Source organism: Eschscholzia californica, unplaced genomic scaffold (assembly GCF_041429995.1).
Source record: "Eschscholzia californica isolate CP2 unplaced genomic scaffold, dmEscCali1.0.p SCAF_5, whole genome shotgun sequence".
NCBI classification, from domain to species: Eukaryota; Viridiplantae; Streptophyta; class Magnoliopsida; order Ranunculales; family Papaveraceae; genus Eschscholzia; species Eschscholzia californica.
Genome location: NW_028238472.1, coordinates 2,944,302 through 2,961,047, shown reverse-complemented (window position 1 = coordinate 2,961,047; position 16,746 = coordinate 2,944,302). Strand labels below are relative to the sequence as shown.

Sequence of the window (16,746 nt, the reverse complement as noted above, 5' to 3'; positions counted from 1 at the left end):
TGTTTTACAAAAATGTTTTGCATTTGACAAATACAGATTGACACTAACATTTTGGCTAAAGCATTTTTCGATTTGTCTTATGAAGAAATAAATGGTTTCCGCATTTTTTGTGCTGCTTTCTATAGCAACATTTAGACTAATGCATTTTTTAATGTCTTTTGCAAAATTAAAATGTTATGCATATTACCCTTTGTATTTGACAACCCATTAACGGACAAATAATATTTTGACTAATTCATATGTTGTTGACAACATAATTATGTATGTGTGTGTGTGTGTGTGTTTACATTTTATAACAAGTCAGGGTAATTATATATGTCGTCAACATTTTATAACAAGTCAGTACAATTATTACATAAAAAAAATTGAGCTTTGGTTAAAAAGGATCAGCCAATTTTTTTTAGTCTTCAGCTCCCTGAGTACTTTTTTTCATTTACGACAGCTTTGCAACCGCTTTACAACAACTTTGAAATGCCTTGAAACGCCTTGCAACACCTTACAACAACTTTGCAACGCCTTACAACAGCTTTGCGTCGAACTTGCAACATTTTTACAAAAAATATTGGATTTTTAACCAAACAAAAAAAATATTTGAGTTTTTAACAAAAAAATGTAACTTGTCTTTTTAACTAAAAAAGTTTAAAATTGAGTCGTCGGTCCAATTTCCTGCATTACATATGTTGTCAACATTTTATAACGACATATTTATACATGTTGTCAACATAGAAGGGTAAAAAAGAGATTAGGAAGAAAGTAAGGCTGTCTTGTTAACAATATAATTATATATGTTATCAACAGTTTAAAAAGTGATTAAAAAATATTTTTTGCATTAGTTTCCCCGAGTGGCTTTTTTCCTTCTTTGGGCCCAGATTTTGTGTTTTTCATGCGTTCTTTCTTCCAAGATCACAAATTTACCATATCATAGTTTATCTTAGAATTTTTTTTTGCTTTTATAGTTTTAATTCTAATTTTTACTTTTCAAATATTTTCTCAAGTTCGATTTGTCTTTTCCTAGTTTATAGCTAGTTTAAGATTTGGATTTAGTTTGGATCAAATCCTTGTGGGATCGACCTCATAGTACATGTAGTATTCACTCACAGTTCATGTACTTGTGAGTTTTATATTGGATCTTAGTTAGTCTATTATTTAGGTGACGACGACCGTCATCCTAGTGGGCCTCTCGGCCAGAGTAGTAATAGGCCTAACGGCGAAGTCACGTGAGTTCATGTTAATATAACTACCAAGTTTGAGTATTTAGGATTTTCATGTTTTAGTATTTAGTTATTCTAGCAATCAAGGAAAGTATGCGTTAGTCTATCTAGGAAAGTCTAATCTCTATATAAGAGATATCCAGTCTGTCTTGTTAAACATTGAACTGGATCATCTAATACAAAATCTACCTTGATTGCATCTTCTCGTTTTGTTTATTTTAGTTTACTCTTACTTTTATCAATGAATTCTATAAATTTTACGCTTCCGCCAAAGTCTACATCATTAGGTTTACTAGATTTCACATAAATACCTAGAAACAGGGGCGGAGCTATGTGAAGACTAACCTAGGCTATAGCCTGGGTTAGGTTCACATAGATTTGGTATGAATATGAACAATTAAAGTCCCTAGCCCAGTTGGTTGTACCCTTTCCTCACATCGTTAAGGTCCTGAGTTCGACTCTTCCTCGGGCCAGTTTAATTTTGTATTTAAGTTTGTGGTAAGTGAAGTTTTATCTTCCAAAGAAAAGAAAAAAAGTGAAGCTTTAAGCACCCCATAAAATTAATAAAGACTAGGGGTGGGAATCGGGCGGGTATGGGTACCCACGGGTAGTTAAGTTTCGGGCTCGGGCGGGTCGGGTACTTGTACTCCTTGCCCACTCGGGCACTCGGGTAAATCGGGCGGGCAAATTCAAATATTTGAATGATCAAAGCCCGCCCATGCCCAGTTAAGGACTCGGGTGGATCGGGTTTCGGGCAAACGGGCGTCGGGTAACCCAACATAAATTTGATTTAAGTGTATACGTACAAGCTCACGGGCCAAGTAGGGTACATGCAAAATTTTAGAGAGGTTGCCACCATTTAACAGGTGTTTCGGACAGATTTTAGGGTCTAGAAGTTCGTTATATATAATTCCTAATCTCCTTTTCAATCCTAGTGGGGCAGTGTGGGACTACTGAATTCCAACCCATTTCAAAGACTAAACTTTTAGTCCCACACTATTATCTTAGGGTGAGAAAAACATGAGTTGGGGTTATATAATCTCTAATGCCATTACATGGTGAGAGACCTTCCATTACATGGTGAAAGACCATCCAAATCTGACGGTGAAGAGATAAAGAATGGGATGGAAAGTCTTCACCCAATGGCCTTTAATCCCACCTTTAGCACACACTAAGTAGTTGTACAAGTAGGTTTAACTGGGTATTAATCGGGTAATCCATCGGGCATCTCATTATGGGCTCGGGCTCGGGCGGGCTGCCGGGCAGGCCTTCTCACCCATGCCCGCCCACTAAATTCTAGTGGGCGGGCGGGCAGTACCCACCTTCGGGCTTCGGGCGTCCACAAGCTCATCGGACTCGGGCGTTCCGGATCGGATATCGGGCTCTCGGACTTTTTTCCCACCCCTAATAAAGACGGCCTTTCGACACATTTGGGGGCAGGACTTTAAAATTTCCCTTTCGGAAATGTTAATTATTATTGGCCAGCGCTTTGGGGAAATCTAAATAGTTTCGGGGTGTGAAATTTTAAAGGGAATATGTAAAATTTTGAAAATTTTCTGGGGAAATATATTTTATGGGGAAATTGTCCACCTCACCTCTCTCTCTCACCACCTCACCTCTCTCTACCATACATGTCTCTCCACCTCATCTCTTTCTTCTCCGACGAAGGCCGCCGGTCGAAAAAATTCCGGCCGGCGACCTTCAACATAATTTTTTTTTCTTAAACTCTTCTCTTTCTCTTTCTAAAAAAGAAAAAATAAAAAACGTCATCTCTCAAAATATTCCGGCGAAAGGGGTTCCTTTCGCAGGAGAAACCAGACCTTGAAGGTCTGGTTTCAAACCAAACCGGAATCTGGTTGTTAAAACCAGATCCCGATCTGGTTTGAAACCAGACCAGAATCTGGTTTCATCAACCAGAACTCGGTCTGATTGATGAAACCAGATTCCGTCTGGTTTCATCAACCAGATCTCGGTCTGGTTTCAAACCAGACCAGATCTGGTTTCACTTCGAAACCACACCTTCAAGGTCTGGTTTCTCCGGCGAAGGGGGTTCCTTCGCCGGAGTTTCTAGAGAGAGAGAGAGTGTGTGATTTTTTTTTTTAATGGTCGATCGCCGACCGGAAATTTTTTCGGCCGGCGACTTAATCGGAGAAGAAAGAGATAATGGTAGGGAGAGAGAAGATGAGGTGGAGAGAGAAGATGAGGTGGAGAGAGAGAGGTGAGGTGGGTTTTTTATTTTTATTTTTCCCTCTAACAACTTGCAAAATAAAATTGTCAAACAAAATTGACTAATTTTTGACCAAGTCTTCACACCCCGAAAACTATTTAGCTTTTCCCAAAGCGCTGGCCTTATAATTAGGCCCTAAATTCGTAACTGTTTACGTTTTAGCAATCCAATTTTCAAGCTTCTTCTGAGACCCAAATTTTATTTTGTTTTTTCAATTATATTTTCCTTACGTTGTGCTTGAATTAATTTTGGACGTCATAATTCTTTTTCTTTCATTTCTTTCATTTTTTACTTGTTTATTTCTCCTCTACTTCATATCTCGTTATTATTTATATGTCGTTAGTCATCTGTCAAATTGTCGTCTGACCCTCTAATCTCAACGTTTTTCGTCTCCTTCGGTTCTCAAATTCAGGTATGTCCGAAGGTAGTAAAATAATTTTTATTATATAAAATGATAAAAGTATGAAACAATTGAAATCGAGCAAAAAAATATCATCATCTCATGCAAACAATTTTGTGGATAAAAATTCTATATAAAAATTTACTTAAGTGAGTCCTCCCTCGAACAAAATCCTGGCTCCGCCGCTGCCTAGAGAGCTAAAGATTAGAAAAAAATTGAGTGATCATTGTAGATTCCATTTTCCATGACTATGACTCACTAGTAAAGATGACCGTCTTAGTAGCTTATTATCTTCTAAATATAACGGTAAATATCTGTCTCTTTTAGTTTCAAGTCCATGCGAGTATACTGTAATTAGGAATTGTGTACATTTTTGAACAACTTGAGTCTGTTTCCATGGAGGTTTATGCCTATGCCCTTTTGTATGTGAGTTTTCGAGAGAAACAACTGAAATTGAATGAAGCTGAGTAGACTCCATTTATTAAGGTTGCAAATTTGTGCCTCTTCGTTTTCCTTGTTCTTACTGGGTAATCTTTTAGGTTCGCAGTTTTATTTGAAGTTAAGACGTTGGTCATTATGTACTCCGAACATCTTGAGCCCTGAACCTAAAAATGGAGCTGAATAATATCGTGTAGTACCACTTTTGTGCCCGACAAAGCTGGATTAGTCGAGCAGTCTCAGGTGTCTCAGTGGTCCTGTTCTAGGTCTCTGACTCAATAGACTTGTTAATGTTTTATTATGACTCTCTTCATACATGGATATAGGTCACTAACCTCTTTTGGGTATAGGGCATGGTCGAATTCATTCAGATGACGAGAATCTAGTTTTGGGCCTTATTCTTCCACCCCTTGGTTAAGAGGTTTGGATCTGATGTGTTTATGAAGTCATTGCATTTATGAGGGTAGTAAGGTGGTGATGAGAAACGAGGATTTCTAGCTAGCTGGGACAAACTTATGTATACATATCAATTTCAAAGACTATTATGCATCTATATACAAATCTTGACATTTCATTTAACTGGAATAAAGTAAGTAAGTACGTAGTTTGAGGAAGGGAGAATGAGACTTGTGAAGGAAGAAGTAGTCCCTCTCTAGAGAAGATAAAATATACCTAGTCCCTGGTTTCCCTCGTAATAACACTTTACCTTTCGTAATATTAAAAGAAAAAGAAAAGTAAAACTAACATTTAAATAAGACGTATCAAAAGAAAAAATATAACAATTATTTTAGAAGTTGGTCAAAATATGGGAGTCATTTCGTGAGCTGATCATAATACAAGAGCAACATAAAAGAAGAAATAAGTAAAATAACTAATGAAAGTGCCACAGAGGGAACTGGAACTTCCAAAAACTCCAATGACCTAGCGTGTCACTACTTCCATACTTCTACGATAAGTACAAAAATTCCAGCCTAAGCAATGGGCGAGCCTTGTTTACTCATGTGTCCCCCCTTGAAGACAACAACCACTTAAAAGTGTTGATAACATCCTAGTTTTTCATTCAATCTCTATCGTTTATTAGTTGATTTTTATTACTTCAAACTTCTTAAAACAGTCCTTTCTATTTGGGTTAATTTGACATTGACCCCCAATTATTTAGTGATATTAGGACTTCACCCCCAAAATGAAAAGTGTTCTGGCGTTAACCCCCAATTCTCATTTTTCCGTCATTTTCACGTTAAGTGGTTCGCGTGTGAATCACACGCCTGATTTGTGACGAAATTACCCCCATATAATCCTCCATCTAATCCAACCTGGTCTTCAACTGATCTAATTCAAATCCTTCTCTCTTTCACTACTTTTCTCTCTCTAAACACTCTCCGTCAGTGGAGCAACTACCCAGCAAGAATTACTCAAAGGTTTCATAGCAACACCAGACTCGTCCATTACTTCATTCCAATCTCTCCTAACAGATCCAGTTGGTAATTTCTCACTCGGATTTATCAGATCCAAACTCGGTTTTGCCATCCTCCACCTCCCATCTTCTGAACCAGTTTGGTTAGCCAATACACCCACTTCTCCAAATAAGATCTATTCTATGAAATTGGGTGATGATTATTTTGGTTTATATGCAAAACAAAATCAGAATTCAAATCAAGTTGTTGAAGCAGAAAGCAGAAATTGTTGAAGGACAAGAACCAATTTATGCTCAAATTAGCTCAAATGGGTGTTTGGGCATGTATAAAAATCTAAAATCTCCTGTTGATGTTGTTCCTTTCGATAGTTTTCAAAGACCCATACGTGGAATCAGACGACTCAAGCTTGAATTAGATGGAAATCTAAAAGGGTATTACTGGAGTGAAACGAGTTGGGTGCCCGATTTTTAAGCGATATCTGATGAGTGTGAGCTTCCGAGTTCTTGTGGTTCATATGGTATTTGTAAACCTGGAAATAGCTGTTCTTGGCTAGTTGAGAAAACTGAGTACTGATCCGGTCAATGTTTCCCCCTAAATCTGGTGATTTTTGTGCAAAAAAATGAGTTATTAGAAATGGAGGATATTGGATTTTGAGGAAGAAAGGAGTAGATTACCTTATAAGGAATTAATGGAACTTGAAAAGATTGGTGCTTTGGAAGAATGTGAAATTTCTTGTGAGAGAAACTGTAGTTGTTGAGGAGCTCTGTTTAATAATGCAACTGGGTATTGTTATAAAGTTGATTATCCAATTTCTAGTTTGGTTAGTGCTGAAGATGAGAATAAATTAGGGTTTTTTAAAGTGAAGAATAAAGAGAAGAAAAGAGTGATGAGGTTTGGAATAGCAATTGGTTTGGTGATTGGTGCAATTATTGTTTTTGTTGGAGGAATTGGGTTTCTGATTTACAGTATTTGGAGAAGAAAGAGAGAGAAATTCATGGATGATGGGTTGTTCACCGTTGAAATTCATGGATGATGGGTTGTTAACCGTTGTTCACCGTTGAAATTCATGGAAGAAAGAGAGAAATTAATGGATAATGAGTTTTTGATTTACAGTTTTTGATTTACAGTATTTGAAGAAGAAAGAAAGAGAGAAAAAGCTGAGTATCCAATTTGTCAACCGTTGATCACGTGATGAAATGGTCACCGTTAGATTAGATAGAGGATAGTATGAGGGGCAGTTTGGTCACAAATCACGCGTGTGATTCACACACAAATCACTTAACGTGAAAAAGGACGGAAAAGGCGAATTGGGGGTTAACGCCAGAACACTTTTGATTTTGGGGGTGAAGTCCTAATATCACTAAATAAATGGGGGTCTATGTCAAATTAACCCTTTCTATTTCCAGGAGAAGTTCTACTACTTGGTAGTGTTTTCTCCTCGTGAAAATACTTTTGGAAGTGAGAAATAATATATAATTTAATAATTTCTCATTGACCTAAAAACTATATTTCCTTTTATTATCATTCACTCATCATTCTCTTCGGGTCTGTTTGATACGTGAGAAAATCGGGTTAGAAAATCGATTTTCGTATGAAAATCGATTTTCCCGTGTTTGATTGGACTATGAAGTGTGAAAACTCATTTTCTGAGAGAAAATAAAGTGGGAAAATGTGATGATTTATTAAAACGCTTTTCCCATGCTCGTTGAAGAACCCGCTCTTTCTCCACGCACCCAGATCCTTCGTCTTTCCTCCCTCTCCCAGCATTCATCATCTTCCCTCTCTCAAACTCCTTACCCTAATCTTAGATGATGATTTTGAATCAAAAGCAACTAGATAATCACAGAGAAAAACCTTCCTAGAAGAACATTAAGATCATCATCTATATGTTCTTCCAGATGTGATGCAAAGGGATTTTATGATCAAGAGACATGTATATCTGATTTTTGTAATACATTTCTTCCCCAGTTTCTCTCTCTATCTAGTAATACATCTTGGATTCGATTTGAGTAGGTACACAATGATTGAAATGATTAAAAGTTATGATTCTTGATCAAATGATTAAAGATTATGTTTTCTTGTTCTTAATCAAATGAATGGAGAGGTAAAAAACTCAATTAATATAAACACAATCCATTTCTCCCTTTCTATCTATAAATTGCTTGATTGATTTTGGGATGGAGTATGGAGTGATAGAATTGGGAACTTCTACCCAAGAAGACATGGAAGATGAACAATTTTGTTGCTTCAATACCTTCTTAACAAGATTATTATCAGTAAAAAAGAACAAATTGGGTTGAATAAGAACGGGTAATGGGTGGAATACTCAATTTGTGTTAACTATTTACAAAAGTGAATACTCAATTTGTGTTAACTATTTACAAAAGTTTGATCAACAAGATGAATATTTGCTTTTGTGTAAGTTTTATCTTCACCCATCTTTAATTATGGAGTCACGGATGACGTCAGTTTTACATCTCTCTCTCAATCAATTTTGGAAGAGATGAAGCAACAAAGCCTAAAGGCACCTGACATAAGTCCAATTTACAAGTTTTCTAAAGGCATTTCCGCACTTTCTCACAACCGAACCAAACCCTCAAAAGCTTAAGTTCACATGGGAAAGAGTTTACTTTCTTTCTCATCGGTATCAAACAGACCCTTAGTTTTCTCCAATTTCTCACGACATAATCTACCCAAATATATAATAAGTAACAAATAATATTATGACTTTACAGTTAGAAAATTCTAGAAAACAAAATTTTGTAGAAGTGTTTCCCCACTGCTCACAGTAAAACTTATGGAAGTACTTTCAACAAAAAAAAAAGAAAAACTTATGGAAGTACTATAAATTTAGTGGCCACCAAAAGGTAGTATAAGTAGTCTAAGATTACATGCATTATGCATGTTCACATCATATTTGTGAAAGAGAGCAAAAATCTAAGGCCCAAAAAATCCTCCAAAATACTAAACCAAGTCCAACCCGGAATATTATCTCAAAAAAACTCAAAACATGAAATTACCTTCCTATCCACTAAGACAAATACCCTACCCGTTATGTCTTTCCTCCCTTTTCCGCTCATTGCGCTCATTGCGTCATAAAAGCACGTGCAACCTGACTTGGATAGGACGTAAAACCCCTTTCTTTATAAAAAACAATTCAACTTTTTCTCTCTCTACAGAAACCCACTTTTCTTTATCAAAACGACTCAAACGTTTCACCTATTTCTCTCCACATTTCTCTCTCTTCTTCAAGCATCATCTTATTCTCCTTTTCAAATCTAAAATTGTTGACGTTTAAGACCATCTTGTCCTCTCGATCTTCTTCTTCTCTGTTCATTATCTAGGGTTGTAAGTTTCTTTAAAAGGTGCGTTTTTTTAAAACGAATCGTTAGAGTTTTGAATTTCTGAAGCATTCATCCGTTCGTTAGGTATAAAAGAACCATTAAGGTTCTTCAATTTTTTTATAGAAGCTAATTTGGGGGTTTGTGTTTGTAAGTAAAGTTTTTTGTCTATGATTTCTTGATGAAATCTATGGTATGTTTCAAACATTTTGGGTTATGTTCAGTAAATTAGGATTTTGTTTCAAACATTTAGGAGTTTGTTGATGATTTTTGGGTGTTTTACTTGGTAAAAAGTTTTTGTTCTTCGTTTAGCATTTTGGGGGGGTTTTGGAAACATTTACAGTTAGGTTAAAGACATTTTGGGTTCTGTTTCAAACATTTACGATTTTGGTGTAGTTAATTTGGGTTCGGTCCCAGACATTCAGGAGTTTGATGAATTTTGGGTGTTTTACTGGGCAAAAAAGCTTTTGTTCTTCGTTTAGCATTTTGGGGGGTTTTGGAAACATTTACAGTTAGGTTAAGGACATTTTGGGTTCTGTTTCAAACATTTATGATTTTGTTGACAACATTTTGGGTTATGTTTCAGACATTCAGGGGAATGTTGATGATTTTTGAGTGTTTTACTTGGTAAAAAAACTTTTGTTCTTCGCATTTTTGGGATGTTTTGAAATATTTAAAGTTACGTTGAAAACATTTTGGGTTCTGTGTTAAACATTTACGGTTTTGTTCAGGACATTCTGAAGAATGTCAACTACAATGTTCGACGTGTTCATAACATTTTATGATTAAGATAAAAAAAAAAATCATTTTTTGTTCTTCAAAATATATGAGATGCAGAGACAATCAATAATGTTATGGACATTCTTAAGGTGCATTTTTACATTGTTGACACTCTTTTGGATGAATAAGAAATTTACAAAATAAGAGTTAGCCATGTAAGGATCCATTCCCTAAACAATATGAATTAGAATGTTTGGAACAATATATAAAATTCATGAACAAAAAGAAGAGTTTCTAAAACAAATAAGCAACATACGCAAACATTCTAATTAATGTTGGAGACATACGGAAGAATGACAACTACAATTGCGCTCGACATGATTCACAAACTAGCTTCTTATCATTATTTTGAGAAGTAGCAGGTCTTCTATCCGGTTCCATAGATGAAAATTTTGCAAGTGGGATGAACAAATAATTATATGCAGTAGGAATATGGAAAAATGCTCGAGACATTAAAACGAATGTTATCAGCATTTCTAAAAATGTTTAGAAATAGTGGAAAACGTCAAAGACATTCTCATTCAGAATGAATCCCGAATATGAAGAGCAAAAATATACATTTAACAATTGATAAGTATGCTTCTAACAAAAGAGATTGAAGAAGTGACAGTATTTTGAACATAATGCTCCTTGCATTTTATATAATGTTTTAGCCACTAATTAAAATGTTTACACAACAATAGAGTATTCGGAACAACACGAGTAGTTCTAGGAATAATTTCAAATTAAGTACGGAGGATACAAAATGTTGCAGAAACAAAGGATTTTGTTTAAAACACTTCAAATAATGTTTACGTAAACATGATTGTGTATGTATAACACCAAAAAACTAAAGCATTGTTAAATGAAAAATCTAGAATATAAATGTGTGAACATTTTTTAAAATGTTGTTTGCATTACGAAGAATGTTTACATAAACTGTAGAGTTTTGTAAACAAAACGAGAAGTTGTAGGAAAAATTCACAAAACTTGTACGGAATAACCAAAATGTTACACAGACATTCTCACCAAAAAGGATGAACACCATCAAAAATCTGAAAATCTTCAAGAAAGGATGAAAAAAATCTCAATATACAAGAGGAAAACAAAGAAATAGAAACATTACCTGAACTTATCGCTAAAGAAGATGAAAAAATCGAGATGTTTAGAGAGACACTGAAAAATCTTTTTCAGCTTTTAAAGATGAAGCTTTTGAAGGTCTACAAACCAAGATAAGGAGAAACTTTTTAAGATCTACAAACGAAGAAGTTGACGACTGAAGATGATGAATGAAGGTGATGACTGAATGTGCTGATTGAAGATGATGAAGGACGGTCATACCAGTTTCGACATCTTAAGAAAGAAGGAAGATAATGAATATTTACCAGTTTTTTCCCAAAACGATCTCTGGTTTGTTCTTGAAGAGGGGTTGGGTTTATGTAGAGAGAGGAAGTTGGAAAAAAATTTAGAGAGAGAAAGAGATATGCGCTCCAGATGTTAGAGAGAGAGGGGGTTTTGTAGAGTGAGAGAATGGTGGGTGGTTGAGTATATATATCGGAGGGTAAGAGAGGGATTATGAAAATATATTAGGTCTTAGAGATGTGTTTTTGGGAGGGATGGTGCCTAGAGATCCGTATTTGATTTTGATTTGAGATAATATTTGAGAATTGGGTTTCGGGTGGGTTATTATTCTGGGCTGAGTTTTATTCCCCAAAAAATTAGGTGTTTCATCAAAAATTTCTTTGTGAAAACACAAGTTTTTTATAAACTTTTGAAAGACCTCTCTTCTAGAGAGAGGATGAGAGGATTACAAAATTTAGAAATTTCAATTACGTATCTCTAGAACCACTAAGATTCTTAAAGTCTAATTTACTAAGGCTTTATGTTTTCCAAAATGATTTTTGGGTTCCTAGTCCAAAAATCTACACATAAACACACATTTAGTCTACCCTAATATTAATATAGGATTTTAAGCCAAAATAATAATTATAATGGATATTTAGTCCAAATTAGTTAAGGTATGTCTAGATGTCAAAATTACAGCGTTTTTCTGTTTATTGATTCTTGTTTTGTTTCATAAATTACCTGTTATTTATTGTTAAAGTTTCATACTTTATTTCATTTTTTTTATATGTGTCATACATAACATATTATGTATCAATAATGTTTCTTTCAAAACGAAAAAGGACTAAAAACCCATTTTCTGGCAAGATTGGACCTTAAACCCGTTTTGAGCTATGGTGGTGTAGTTTTTTTAAGTACATTGGTCGTGCAGTTCACACTTTTGCAAAATGATAAATAGTATGCTCACGTTTTCGGTAATAGTTTTATGTACGTAAATTTAGTGTGACACATTTGTTAGAATAGGTTTCAGAAATGTACCAACCTAATATTCAATTCAATATGGTGTAATTGGCAGAGTTTTGATTAGTTGAATCTTTATGGCCAGCGCTTTGGGGAAAGCAAAATAGTTTTGGGGTGTGAAGACTTGGTCAATTTTGTTTGTCAATTTTATTTTGTAAGTTGTTATAGGGAAATAAAAATAAAAAATCCTCCACCTCACCTCACTCTCTCCACCTCATCTTCTCTCTCCACCTCATCTTCTCCCTCCACCTCATCTTCTCTCTCCCCACCACTCTCTCTCTTCTCTGACCAGGTCGCCGGCCGGCGGCCATGAAAAAAGCAAAAAAAAAATATTTCAATCTCTCTCTCTAGAAACTCCGGCGAAGGGGTTTCTCTTCGCCGGAGTTCCGATTTGTTGGTCTGTTCTTCAACAGACCCGAACGATCGGTCTGTTCTTCAACCGACCCGAACGATCGGTCTGTTCTTCAACAGAACGGAACTCCGACGAAGGGAAACCCCTTCGCCGGAGTTGCTAGAGAGAGAGTGAATTTTTTTTTCATGGTCGTCGGCCGGAAAATTTCAGGTCGGCGACCTGGTCGGAGAAGAGAGAGAGGTGAGGTGGAGAGAGAGAAAGAGAGAGAGGTGAGGTGGAGGGTTTTAATTTTATTTTGAAATATATTCTCCATAAAATATGTTTCCCCTGAAAATTTTCCAAATTTTGCATATTCCCTTTAAAATTTCACACTCCAGAAACTATTTAGCTTTCCCTAAAGCGCTGGCCATCTTTATCTGTTACCCCGTGCCTACAATTTGTAGTACCTTGTTAGAGCATCTCCAATGCAAAACACAAATAATCTCCGTTTGTTCTATGTGTCAAGTTCCAATCGAGATTCTCACTCCTATGTGGCGGAAATGGAGATCTTTTGTGTCTCCAATGCAAAACACTATACTTATCTTATTTACTTACATGTTGTAGTTATTTTTGTACAAAAATAATTAATTATTTAGAAAATATAGAAGACTCGATTTCTATCAGTTGGAAATCAAACATTGATGAGTTGGACAACTAGAGATATCTCAAGAGAACACTCTAGAAAGTGTTCTCTTGAGATATCTCTATTCCACCCTCGACATGTCATCTTAAAGATCCAAATAGAGTGTTGTATTAGAGCATCTCCAATGGGACACTCTAACAAAAACTCTAAAATCTAGTTGTCAAGTGTCAAATAAAGATTTTCTTTCCTAAGTGTCAATGTAGAGACACTTTAAATTTTTTGATATCCAATGAAGATTTCTAAAATCTCTCTACTTCAATTGAATATGGAAAAAGTAGTTTAAAAGAAAAGGTTTCTATTGGTTTAAATTTTGAAGTGACACTTAGAAAGTCTAAAAGAGACGCTCTAGTTTTAGAGTTTCTCTCTCTAGACACTCTATAGTAAATGTGTCCACCTCATAATAGAGTGTCTAACAAAGTGTCTCATTGGAGATGGTTTTTTAACAAAAATTCCAAAAAATCATGTGTGATACTCTAAGTGTTAGAGATTGAGTGCCCCATTGGAGATGCTCTTAGAGAGAGTTTTAAAGCAAAAGTCTAAAAGTCCTATGTGACACTCAGAGTTTTTAAGATTGAGTATTGCATTGGAGATGCTCTTAGGTTTAGGTTTTCTCAAAGTTATACTCACATTAAAATCACCCACTGAAAAAGTGAGGCACCTTATCATTATTTTCATCAAGTAAATGCTCTATTATTAAAGATTTAAATATGTCAAAGTATTAATTATTTAAATCTCTCTAAGTTAAATTCCCGTTAATAACCCTAAATTTATAAAGGGAGGCATCTAATCTTTCTACAAACAAATTTAGTTTTTAGAATACCCATTCCAAGTTGATGCAAGGATATTTTAGGAAAATAATTCAAAAATCTTAAAAATCTAGTTATTTAGATGTTTTACAATTTTAAGAAACTAGTATTTTATTTTTTAAAAGTTGTTATTTCTAATTTGATTAGGTTTAGAAAACCCTAATGCTATATAAAAGGCATTCCGCAATTGTTTAATTCACTCAATTTAATCAATAAAATTTTTAATTTTTTAATTTTAGTTTAATCTTGTTAGTTTTAGTTTTACAAGTCTTAATATGGAGATCTAAAGATTTTTTCTAACTTTTAAAAGTTTAGACGAAGATCTGATTCTTTTCGGAATTTCTGCTGCATCACAAGTGAAAGTAGACCTATAATCCGTATCTTATTTTATCATCTCCCATTAGTTTTCTCGAACATCTCATAATTTGGTGGTAACTTATGGAAGTACAAAATAACCTATTAAACAACAAGATTATATGATCTTCAAGTTTGCAATTAAATAAGTCCACTAGACACTTTCAATAGGCATCAAAAGTTAATATAAATAGGAAAAGATTACATACATAAGACATGTTCTTCCTATATTTGTGAAAACAAAAAGTCTTTAGAAAGGCCGTGGCTTTGGGGCATAATAAAAAGTGTTTGGGGAATAAAGTCTCTGGTCAACTAAATTTGGTTTAAGATACATATTCATTTTCAGTCCCAAAATTATTGTTTTTGATTTCTGCCCCCTAATCTTCATCTCCTTCTCCATTCATCTCTCTCATACTTGCTTGCTCTCTAGCTTTCTAATCATTAAGATTAGAGATGTCATAAGAACCAACGAAAAAATCATGAAAAACCATTACATTCAAATTCCTACAGTTCAGAGATGCCATAAGAAACAATGAAAAACCACATTTCACTTCCTCTCCATTCAATCTCAAACAAAGTTAAATACATCAACCAAATCCAATTCCATGCAAATTCACATTCAAACTGCATAAAGAAATTTGCATTGATAAATAGACACCCATTACTATATCAAAGAACAATTGAAAGCAAAGAGAAACTAAAATTTCTTATCTCAGTAGTTGATTCAAGATAACTTGTATACATACAAGTTGAAATTGTAGAAGGGTTTTCAAAGATCAAAGAGGAATAAAACTTACATCAAACCCAACTATTAATCTCTAATACATCATCTTTTTCAACAAAAAAACTCAATTTTTTTGAAGCCCATGTTATTGAAGAAACTCAGATCATAACTATTGAGATTAGATGAAACCCTCTTCGAACTTCAATAATATAGATCATCGTCAAATTGATAATGACCGTGATCATAAAAATTAGGGTTAGGGTTAGGATGAATTTGAAGGGTAATTGATGAAAAGATGGTGGGATTAATAAGGAGAAATTGGTTTTAGCTTTCTGACCACAAAGATCTCTTTTGATGACCATGTTCCGATTCGGATCGGCGGCACCATTGATCTTGGTTATGTTGTTTTGACGGTCTTTCTTCCTCTATAGATCGCCTCTTTGAAAGAGGATGACATTAATTCTTAGAGAAAAAACTAGCAGAAGAGGAGAAAGACCGACAAAAGAGGTGGCAGTGGTGTTTGATGCCTCGATAATTGGAATGGTGGTGTTAGGCAATGGGAAGTTGTGGTGGTGAAAGTGATGAGAATATGAAGATGTGGGGTAAAATTCAATCAACTGAATTTTTGAACTAAACAATAAAAATTTCCTTAAGTCAATCTTATAATTGACTAAGTCTTTATGCCTCGGAGACTTTTCTTTATTCCCCAAAACCGCGGCCTAAAGTTATAGTAATGGGTATTATTGGAGAGCGAAAAAGACTTTTCTTTATTTTTAGAAATTGGTCACTAAAATGGGACAACCCAAAATAGAAATTAGGTCATTCAATTTGGGACGGAGGGAGTAGTTTCCAGGGATTTTTTATTCAATTGTAGACAGTTATTTTTTATTCCTTTCTGGTTCTTGTGAGATCAAGAAGTTGGATTGGAATCTAAGATTGATCCAGTTAGTGATGTGGAGCAAGGGAGAAGAGAGAGTTATTAGTTTTCTATATACTTAGTACAATAAAGGTATGTTTCTTTGTTGGTCTTTAGGGCCTGTTTTGTTGGTCTTTAGGACGTTTGTATTATTTTCGTCTTTATTCAGGATGGAGTGCTTTGATCATGGACCACTATTGGGAGTTTCTTCCTCAATTTACAACTCTCTCTACCGATGTAGCGGAATCAGAGGCGCAAACTGGAGATCTGGACGCCGGCGGTTGACGGCGAGAAGAGAAGAAGGTGAAAGAAGCATCAGTTATAAAACTACCCTCAGATGGTTAGTGTCGACTGCACCAGAAGTAGCCCACCAGTTAGATCAGGCAGCTCTAGAGGCACCCCAAGTGAACATAACTTGTCTTGTTTGTCCGGTTTTGGTTGTGTCTTTGTTTTTCAACTTCATGATGTAATTCTCATTTGCCTATTGACCTTTAAATGAAGTTTGGTTTCCAAAAAGAATAAATTAAAATAACAAAATGATTGAAAAAGCTAAACAAACATACCTACTCCAACCGAAATTGAAAATGAACCATTATTTAATGAGAAAGTCTATCCAGAGAGGGAATGGGTTGACCGAAAAATGAGAACCCTTAATTCAGTTTAGGTCTGGAGTAGGTTCGACTTTTTAGCATTTTTCGTAATTGTCAGAATTCAATAGTAGAAAAGAGAGAGGGAATGGGCGTGGTTAGCACGGAGA

General features: G+C 35.1%; 1 long non-coding RNA gene and 1 pseudogene across 1 annotated transcript; one reads left to right on the top strand and one right to left on the bottom strand.

Moving 5' to 3' along the window:
- The first annotated feature begins 4,449 nt into the window (after nucleotides 1-4,449).
- Nucleotides 4,450-6,724, top strand: LOC147536250 (PAN domain-containing protein At5g03700 pseudogene; annotated as a pseudogene).
- An 8,155-nt stretch (nucleotides 6,725-14,879) lies between these two features.
- Nucleotides 14,880-15,751, bottom strand: LOC147536249 (uncharacterized). Its single transcript, XR_015225742.1, has 2 exons — nucleotides 15,147-15,751; nucleotides 14,880-14,973 (listed from the first exon to the last, which is right to left on the bottom strand). It is a non-coding gene; the product is annotated as an uncharacterized LOC147536249 (long non-coding RNA).
- Nucleotides 15,752-16,746: the final 995 nt, after the last annotated feature.